The 10523-nt window shown below is 39.9% G+C and overlaps 2 pseudogenes; one reads left to right on the top strand and one right to left on the bottom strand.

Moving 5' to 3' along the window:
• The first annotated feature begins 5219 nt into the window (after nucleotides 1–5219).
• Nucleotides 5220–5696, top strand: LOC114038496 (annotated as a pseudogene).
• A 2226-nt stretch (nucleotides 5697–7922) lies between these two features.
• LOC114038499 lies at nucleotides 7923–8418 on the bottom strand (annotated as a pseudogene).
• Nucleotides 8419–10523: the final 2105 nt, after the last annotated feature.

The raw sequence follows: 10523 nt of genomic DNA, 5'->3' as shown, positions 1-10523 counted from the left end.
CCACCATTCTCAACCGTGAAATGGATTTAAAAGAGGAGGAAATCCCAGCAAGTTACTATCATCTGAGCTGGTCAACTGGGGGTGAAGGTTGGGGTGAGAAGATATTTCTGTTCTATTCTGAAAATCGTGCTGAATTAGGAATCCAAACACCCGAGTTAGTCTAACATGGACCTGTCCCTTCCTAGTTGTATGACCATGAGCAATTCATTTCTCTTTGGAGGCTCTGTCTCCTTATACATAAAAGGAGAGGCTAGTGGTCTCTTAAATCGACTGTTTTCCATTTTGTTTTCTCTGATCTATTTGTAAGTCAGTTCTAGGCATGTTCCAGCAGCTAGGAACTGCTAGCCTTGCATTCTCCTGGAATAACCTTCAAAGACACAAGGTTACCTCTAAACCCTGAAGAAACATTGCTGCAGGCCTGTTGAATTCCTATAAATCCTTGAAAGTGTACCTCCAATATTGTGCCCTCCTTGATCACCAGAGAATAATATTTCTGAAGCAGGAAGCTAGGTGGACCAGTGGATTGAGTATGAGACTTGGAGTTCCCTGAGTTCAAATAATGCCTCAGATACTTACTGTGTGACCCTGGACAAATCACTTCAGTTCTTTATGGCTCAGTTTCCTCATCTATAAAATGAGGATAACAATAGCACCTACCCTACAGGGCTGTTGTGAGGATGGAATGAGTTAACCTATGTAAAGCACTTTGCAAACCTTAAAGCATTATATAAATGTTAATTGTGATTATTAATAACCTTCACCCTTGAACTTATATGCATTTTGTTTCATACCCCTTTTATGCAGATATGAGGTAGTATTGTGCATGTTTCATACATTTGTCATATATTATAGCGCATCTCTTTCACACGTACCACGTGATAACTGTGTATTACCATTATCTGTTCATATTTTTTCCCATCATATCAGAACATAAATTCCATGATGACATCTTAGCTAAATTTTGGGCCTCTCCCAGCAATCTAGCACAGTAGGCATTTAATATCATTTGTTGAATTGAAATGAAGTTCACTATGATTAACTTTATTTGAAACCTCTTCCAGTTTTCATTTCTGAGCCCTTGAACCACATCCTGACATCCCTTCTTCAGGTCATCATTCCTGCTCCTGACCCTGACTAGCTCTTTCTGCTGGTACCTTCTCCTCCAAGGTTACCCTCCTTCTACACTGCGTAAACCTATTTAAGTAGATGTCGTCTCCCCCATCCTTGGTGGGCAAGCGAGGAATAAGAGATGGTTAGTTCACATGCTACAATTAAGCACTTTATAAATGTGAGCTGTTACTGGGATCATTAATACTCAGATGCTCTAATGGATTTCATTGAGGTGCTTCACTGATATGGAGGAGGTTCCTTCCATTGCAGCAAGTCACATGCCATTCCTGCCTGCCAATCCTGTGTGACTCCTGTCCATGCCCCCCTGTAAGACTACTGCAAGGGAGACTCCCAAAGTGTTGGAGGTTGTCCTCCTTTCTATCATTTCACGTATTCCAGTAGAGTAGGTGTGATGTCAATCTCACCCTCCCCATATGACCAGCCCATCTTTTTCCACACAGACATTTCCTTGATGTTATTCTTTCCTCCCATTCTTCATCAAGGTTCCTCATTGGTCATATGTGTCAGCCTCATGCCCATCATGTACCCCTCCATTGCCCTTTGTGATCTTTATATTCTTAGACTGTTGTTCTCCATGCTTTGAGGCCACATAAACAAGGGCCAAATCATGGCCTGTGATTATGTTCTACCCTTCACTATCTTTCTGTTTACAGTACACTCCAAACTCAGCACTTCTGTATGCTGACCTGTGTGTTGATCTATCATATGATGTAATTAATTAATTGACCCTTCCTAGAGGAAAAGGTCTAATTTTATACCTGGCATGTGATACTTGCAGCAATTGCCATGAATTTTACATCTTAGAATGGCATTGCTATTACAATAAAGACTTGTATATTTAAAACTGAAAATAAATTAGAGAATTGATCAATAAGTCAAGTCAACAAGCATTTATTAAGCTCTTACTGTGTTCCAGGTACTGTGCTAAACACTAAAGATGCAAACAGAAGCAAAAAATGACAGTCCCTTCCCACAAGAGGCTTATATTATCATGACAGAGCAGGTGGGGACGCATGAGAGGGAGTTGAAAAACTCTGAATGGAGCAGAGAGATAGATAAGTGATTAATAGCTCACTAATTCTCCAAACCTAGTTGAATTGTAAAGCCAGGGATCTTGTTCATTCAAATTAATCTTTAATAGTGAAAGAATACCAGGCATTATAGCAAAGAAAAAGGGAAAACGTCTAGGGAAAGATAATTTTTGTTCAAGGCATCCATGTAAAGGTGAGTGCCTTTAAATTGTCCTTTCCTTAGCTCATTTTTCTCCCTCACTTCTTGTGTTATCTCTTGTTCTGATACCCCTGACTACCTCCACTTTTCTTAGTCAGTATAGTAAGTTTGTAAGTAGCCAACATAAAGGGGCAATAGTAGGAAATAAGACTGCAATATGAACCCATGAATCAGGTACAAATCATCTGAAAGATCAAAGGAGCATAATTTACAGATTTCATCATATATTAATCAAAATTCACATCCTGGTAATATGTGTTGGACCAAGGAAAACCATCAAGGCTCTCTTGTCAGGATGCTGGTACTCTGATATGTAAATTCTAGACAAATTCCTGACCTCCACAGTTCCAGTTGTAACTAGTGATAGTTGTAAAGAAAATCAAATTAACAATTAGAGAAAACTGAAAGAAATGGAAAAACTTGAAAGTCGCTCTCTGCCATCTTCAGGCAGGGGTTGGAGAGACAGAAATTCAAGCTTCAGAGGATTTTCAGGACAACTATTCAGTAAGCTTCACTCTTTCAGACAGGCCCATTGGAGATTTTTTAATAAGCATAGTTCTATGGCACTAGTATCAAGCCCACCACATTTGGACTCTAGTTTCTGAACTTGAATTGCAAAAGGCCTGCTAAAGTTTCACTCTCCCATGACCATCCCACTGCTGCTGCCCGAATACTTATTCTCCAAATCTGCCACAGTAAGCCTCTCTTTCTCAAGCTTTCCTGATCCTTCCACTTTATACAAGAGGAATTTATTCCATGATTTTGGACTAAAATTCCCAAACATCCATGCAGTCATGTTCAGGAAGCCTTCACTTTCCACCAACCAACTAAGAGAGAGAGACAGGTATGCCTCAAAGTCTGTTTACATCAGGAAGGTCTTCATTCATTTTTTTTTCCTTTTTTAAGTTAAAAATGTTTAATTAACAAACATTTATTTATTTTCATCTCCCTCCCACCTCCACGACTGAAAAAGAAATATATATAGTCAAACCAAATAAATTCTCTCATTGGCCATGTACAAAAATGGGTATTTTATCCTTTATTTTGAATCCATCACCTCTCAATCAGGAAATGAGTAACAAGGATCATCATTGGTCCTCTAGAATCATTTATTCAACAGGCACTTATAAATATTCTACTGTGGGCTAGGCGGAGGTACAAAGACAAAAATGAGGCATCCCTGCCACCATGGGGCTTGTATTCTATGGTGTATAGAGCATGTAAGTAAGTTAGAAAATATATACAAACTAAATAAAGGGCAGTTTCAATAGGCTGATACTTGAGCTGAGCTTTGAAGGAACCCAGAAATTTTAAGAAGCAGAGATGTGGAAATGGAGCATTACTCAGCCCCCTAAAAGTTGACATACGGTCAGGAACTCTATCAATGTCTGAAATGTGCTTACTGGAGCCAGGAAGACTTACATGATTATAATAAAGCCCTAAATGGTGCAAGATTTTGAGGGGGAATTATTAAATCATTTCTTAAGTCAGAAGAATGTAGGTGAGTCCAAGCATCATCCTTCCAAGTGGAAGCTCTATTTTAGGATGACCCTGCTTCCACTTGAATCCCTTGAAATTCAGTGAATATATCACCTTGGGCTTGGTAAAGGTCATGACTCATAAGAGAGGACCAAAAATGGATTTCCAGGGACTAATCAGGAAGGCCCTGGCAGGGCTTCTGAGAAACAGTGTTTCAGAAGCAAGTCCACCAATAGCTCCCTTCCACTAGACCATCTATTTATGGAACAAGCAATTACCACTCCACCAAGGCAGTTACCCCATTCATTCTTCACTGCAAGGTAATGACTAGAGCCTGGGAGTGGCAGAAAGAAAATGATGGGCTGGAGAGAAGGGTAGGTTTGGGTTTAGTTTTACTGTTTTGTCTGCATACAAGTTATGTACATATGTATCTGTTTAATATGCAGTGCATCGAATTAGTGGCGCTGAGCTCCCTGCTATTGTTTGGGATTTTCCTTTGAGAGGCAATCTGGTATAGGGGCTAGAGTGAAGGAATCTGAACCAGGAAGATCTGGGTCCCAATGTTGCCTCTGACATTAATTGTTTGACCTTGAGCAATTCCCTCCACCTCATTGAGGATACTGAGGCTCAGAAAATGGAAGTGACTTCCCGTGGTCCCACAGCCAGTGTCAGAGGAAGATTTGGAGCCCTCTTCTTGACTGCATTTCTTGACCGATTTAACCACTAAAGAATGATGTTTCTCCCACTAAACCTCTTTAGACTTCAGTTTCCTCATTTGTAGGGCAGCTAGTGGCACAGTGAAGAGAGCACTGGGCTTGGAATCAAGAAGACTCATCTTCATGAGTTCAAATATGGCTTCAGACACTTACTAACTGTGTGACCTTGAGCAAGTCACTTAGCCCTATTTGCCTCAGCTTCCTCATCTGTGCAATGAGCTAGAGAAGAAAATGACAAACCACTCCACTATCTTTGTCAAGAAAACCCCAAATGAGGTCGTGAAAAGTCAGACATGAGTGAAACAACTGAACTGAACAAAGTCACTGAATGGAGAGAATTTGGAAATTAAAATAAAAAGAAAAAAAGAAAATGCACTAAAAAAGTTCAGAGAGAAACACAGATAAGCAAGGCAATTTCAAATTGTCTCTCCACCCCTCCCAATCTGAATGAAATATTCTTCCTAATAGAACATTCTTTTGTAGTTAGCCTGGTTGCTGATGAATCAATTTAGTTACAATAGAATATAAGCTCCTAGGGGGCAGGGGCTGTCTGGTCTGTTCCGCACACACACATTTTTGTATCCCCCATACTTAGCAAATGTAGGTGCTTAATGTGTAGAATTTATCATCAAAAAACAGCTAGTGGGCAGCGGGATATTAAAAATGGCCACAGAGGGAATGAAGTCTATGCTGTTCGTGTATACGGGTAATATTTGTCGCTCACCTGCAACAGAAGCAGTTTTTAGGAAACTTGTAGCTGATCAAAATATTTCAGATAGGCAGAGGATAGAGAGTGCAGCAATATCTACATATGAAATAGGAAACTCCCCTGATTATCCGGGGCAGACTTGCATGAAGACACGTGGCATTACCAAGAATCATATTGCCAGGCAGATTTCCAAAGAAGATTTCCTGACCTTTGGTTATATACTGTGTATGGTTGAAAGCAATCTGAGAGATTTGAATAGAAAAGTTAATCAAGTTAAAAACTGCAAAGTTAAAATTGAACTTCTTAGAAGCTATGATCCACAGAAACAACTTATTAATGAAAATCCGTATCATGGAAATGACTCTGACTTTGAGACTGTATATCAGCAATGTGTGAGGTGCTGCAAAGCATTTTTGGAAAAATCTCATTAAGGTTCATACTCATTTATTGCTGAAAGACAACAGTGATTGACATCGACTTAAAATGATGTATGTATATCAGTTGATGTGTTATTAAAGAGTAATAATGTACTACCAAAAAAAGCTAGTGGCATACAATGGAGAAAATACATGATTTCCTATAGAATCCTCTCTTAGTATTTATTCAACTGTATGTTTGGAAATGCTCTTCTCTTTTGGTGTTTAAGTTCAGAATAAAAGCATTTTTTTTAAGATCTAAAAAAGATCTTGGCAGGCTAGGAGTGTTCATGGTTTGCTGGACCAACTCAAACAAGATGGAACTTGGTGAAGATGAATTCCAAATCTTTCCTAGGGGCTTGAGAAAACAACAGGACAAGTACAAGATGGATGAGTGTATTTAATAGGGGCTCATGACAAAAGGAATCTGTATCCTCAATGTATCAACAGTTCAAAATGACAGTCCCAAAAGCTAACTTAGTCTGCATTGAGAGAGGCAGTCAGAGAGTGTCCAGAAGGAAAAGGATATATAAGGTCTGACCAAGTCTGAAATACTATATTAGCTGTGTGTTAACCCTTTGAGGAAGTGTTGCTAGATGGTGCCATAGTGCACAGAGCGCCTCAGCTTCCTGAGTTCAAATCTCGCCTCACACTTCCTCACTGTGTGACCCTGGGTAAGTCACTTCACCCTGTTTGCCTCAGTTTCCTCATCTGTAAAATGAGCTGGAGAAGAAAATGGCAAACCACTGCAGCATGTTTGCCAAGAAAACCCCAAAAGGGGTCATGAAGAATCAGACAAGACTGAAACAACTGAACAACACCAAAATTCCTCATTTGTAGAAGGAAATAATAAGAATCCTACTTTACAGAGCTGTTGTGAGACTCAAATGAGTGTTTGCAGCACTTAAAACTCTTTATAAATCTAAATCTAAAGTATATATAACACAAATATATCAATATAAAATATAACTAATTTTATAAATATAAATAAGTATATTTATAAGTATAATATTTCTAAATATAAAAGCTCTTTTTTCTTCTAGATTTATGATTTGAACAGTGTAGGGAACATCCTGGTGTGGAAACTCCCTCTATCAATGCAGGTGGTCACTTCCTCTGCCACTTATGGTCTTAGTATCTGGTAGGGTCACTAAGGACTTGCCCAAGGTCACACAGACAATTAGTGTCAAAGGCAAGGTTCAAATTGAGTCTTCCTGATTACAAATACAAGGTCCATGGTAGTCACTATGTCAAATAAAAATAATGCCTCAACCTAAGAATGGGCAAATGTACTTCCCTCCTTTCTTTGAAGGCATGAGGAAGGATGATGAGTGTGGAACAGTAGATATTCTTTCAGGGACAGTCAATGAGTTTATTTGTTTTGCTGAACTGAGGCAATGGGAGATATGTCAATGCAGTGGTGAGAGCCCTAGCCCTGGAGTCAGAGGGCTTGATCAAATCCTGCCTTTGATATTTACAGGCTATCTTTTTGGCAAAGATACTGGAGTGTTTTGTCATTTCCTTCTCCAGTTTATTTTACAAATGAGAAAACTGAAGCAAATGCGGTTAAGTGACTTGCCCCAGGTCACACAGCTAGGAAGTGTCTAGGGCCAGAAATGACCTCAGGTCTTCCGGACTTCAGACCTGGCACTCTCTCCACTGTGCCACCTAGTTGCCTCCTTCTGGCTGTGTATTCATGGGCAAGTCATTTAATTTCCCAGGGCCTTGGTGTCTTCTATACAGCGAACACATTTGACTGAATTACCTCTAAGGTCAATGTTTATGATCATATGACCTTGAGCAAATTACCTAATCTCCTGAGCCCACAGTTCATTCATCTGTAAAATTAGGTGGGTGGAAGAGATGGCCCCTGAAGATCCTTCTTTGTTCAGTCATCTCAGTCATGTCTGACTCTTCATGACCCCCTTTGGGGTTTTCTTGGCAAAGATACTAGAGCAGTTTTCCATTGCCTTCTCCAGCTCATTTTACTGATGAGGAAACTGAGGTAAACAGAGTTAAATGACTTGCCTAGGGTCACACAGCTGATCAGTGTGTGAGGCCAGATTTGAACTCAGGTCTTCTCTCTCTAGGCCCAGAGCTCTATCTACTGCACCATTTATCTTCTCCTACAAAATCTAGGAACCTATTTTTACTTACTTTTAAGTAATTTTTGAGGGGGTTTCCAACTGAGAAATTTATTTAAACAGATAAAATAAAACAGGTGCTTCCTTGTCTCTGCACTTAGAAGGTATTGGGCCTCTTGGTAGTAAAGCATGGTTTGTGCTGGTGATGTAGAACTCGGTGGGGCGGAGGGAACTTGATTTTGGAGTCATGAAACTGCTTGATTGCAGACTGGCAGCACTTGCTGGCAGGAATTTCTTCCATTTTCATGATCTGGATGAAGTGGCCCCAGGCATGGTGATGGGCTCCCATGTCTCAGTAGCACTGAGTGATGGCACCAGCCCTGTACTGCACTCCCTGTACATGTTGTGGGTTCGATGCCAAAATTTTTCACCCTAAGAGGGGACTTTTCAAAGACCTGTCCACAGTATACAATTTCTGGAGAAGACTTCTTCATCTTTTTCAACTAGAAAACAAAGTACCAGAATCGGGACTTTGCTACAACATGATTAGGAGCAAAGATCCACATCTGATAAAGAGGAGGCACTAGATTCTTCGGAATAGGCAGGCAGCTTCCAACTACCTTATATTCTCTCACGGTGCCTGAGGCCTTCATGGTGCTGCCGCCTCACTCCCCGCCAACCCAAAAAAGCACTTTTAAGTAATTTTTAAAGTAATATTTTTACTTAACATCTTACAGCTACTAAATATGAGAAGTGGAATTTGAATCCAGAAATGAATGTGATATAAAAGAAAAAGGCATAAATAAACCTTTTTAGAGACCCATAAAATAATATAATAAAATAAAATGATACTTCAATGCAAAAGTTCACTTTATGGCAAGATCACTTTTCATCTTTTCCCAAAAAAGGAAAAAAAAAAAAAAACCTTTGGCAGAGCCTAAGGCAGTATCCTTAACCTGAGATCTCTGAACTTTTAAAAAATATATACTTTGATAACTGTGTTTTGTTTTCATTGGTTTCTGTTGCATTTTATACATTTAAAAACATTATTCTGGATAAGTGTCCACAGGCTTTACCAGATTGCCAGAGGGGTCCATAACAAACACACACACACACACACGCACATACACACAAAGTTAAGAATTCCTGGCTTAAGGAAACCTTAAAGATCTCTAAAAGCCAGAATCAAATGGGACAATTTAAGGTATCATGGTCCATCCTGGCAGGTGGGGGTCTGCTGGTTAAAGGACCAAGAATAGTGGAAAGTAATTGGCAAAAGAGAGATGTTGTGTCCTATATCTCTCAAGGGAATAAAGCCCAGACCTGAGAACATTAAAACTGAAATGCAAACACAAGGAAACCTTCAAAGGAAAAAGCAAAACCAAACCGCCCAGATCAGCCAGATCACGTGGGTCATTCTGTGTTGTATGCTTTTCACTGTAGCCACCCATCCTACTGTAGTTACTGTTGCCAAGTGAAACTTGATCCTTTCCTTCTATATGTTGGGTTGGTTGGCTTGTTTTGTTTTGTTTTGTTTTTTCCACATCAGAGCTTGCCTGGTCACTTTCCTTCAATGCCCTCAGAACTGTAGAAGAAATTTTTAAAAAAAACCCACCCTAGCTGTCTTCCCATTATGACCCCAAATACCTACAAAGCCAAGGGAGTGACCCTGGCAGGTCACTGGGTGGGCCCTTTTGCCATTGATGCCCTTACGCCAGCAGCTTCTTGCCTTGTGTGCCAGGGTCAAAGCCAGGACCTCTGCTGAGTGTCCTCTGTGAAGAATTAACAAGTGTGACAATTTGTGGTCCCTCCCCCAGGGCCCCTGGTCCTGCCTGTTTCAATGCTGTAAATAGAGACATCTGGATAGGGCCCTTTCATTGAAATAATTGAAAATGAACGTGCATCAGGTTCTGGGCTGTTGTATTCATAAATCTTGGGGCTTAATTACATTAAAGGGGGGAATTGAGGGCCCAGCTCTATGGAAACTGCAGATTCTATTGGGCTCTTGGATCATGAATCTTTAAGATAAGTGTGTAGTTTTCTCTTTCTTTTTCTTTTCCTCTTCTCTTTAGCGATGGCTGAATGGGAAATTCCAACCCAAGTCTTCCAGCATTCATACACAGGGAAATTTTAGGAAGGATTGCTTTCTTCTTCTTTTTTTCTTCTTTTCCTTTTTCTTAAACATTCTCCTGTTTGTACACAGATTTCATGTAAATTTTCTCTCCTTGACATTTACAGGATTTCTACAAGCAGTTCGGCATTTTAAGAATTAAAATTAGGCCCATTACCATGAGTACTCATGAAGGACTTGACAGGTCTCTAAAATACGTTTTTTTGGTAAGGAAAGCTGGAAGAGGATGCATCTGGTTAAACTTTAATGAGTTGGGAGAAAGAATTATGGGGACTTAATATTAGAAATGAAGACAAACCACTCGGCATTTTTCCCTCCCCTTCAAATCAGGAGGGGAGAATAATATCCCTGAGATATTCCTCCAAAAGAATTTTTAACATCCATCACTGAATTCTCACTGTTACTTCTGGATTGTGTATGAGAAAAGTCTTGTCTTTATTTCATCAGACTCATTTAAAGGAAAGTCCATCAAATTGGTGGGTGCCGGAAGTTTTGTTGTTGTGAATGAATGGGGACTGTAAGACATTTGGAGTTCTTTAAGGATGCCTTTGGACTGTTCACCTTAGCCTGAATCACAAGATCACTGGGGTCCACACTTCTAGACCAAGGATTCTCCCTAGGAAACAA

This window comes from Vombatus ursinus, unplaced genomic scaffold (assembly GCF_900497805.2).
Source record: "Vombatus ursinus unplaced genomic scaffold, bare-nosed wombat genome assembly UNPS02011334.1, whole genome shotgun sequence".
Classification (NCBI taxonomy): domain Eukaryota; kingdom Metazoa; phylum Chordata; class Mammalia; order Diprotodontia; family Vombatidae; genus Vombatus; species Vombatus ursinus.
Note: the sequence above shows the minus strand (reverse complement) of the source record. Positions and strands in the feature narration are given on the sequence as shown.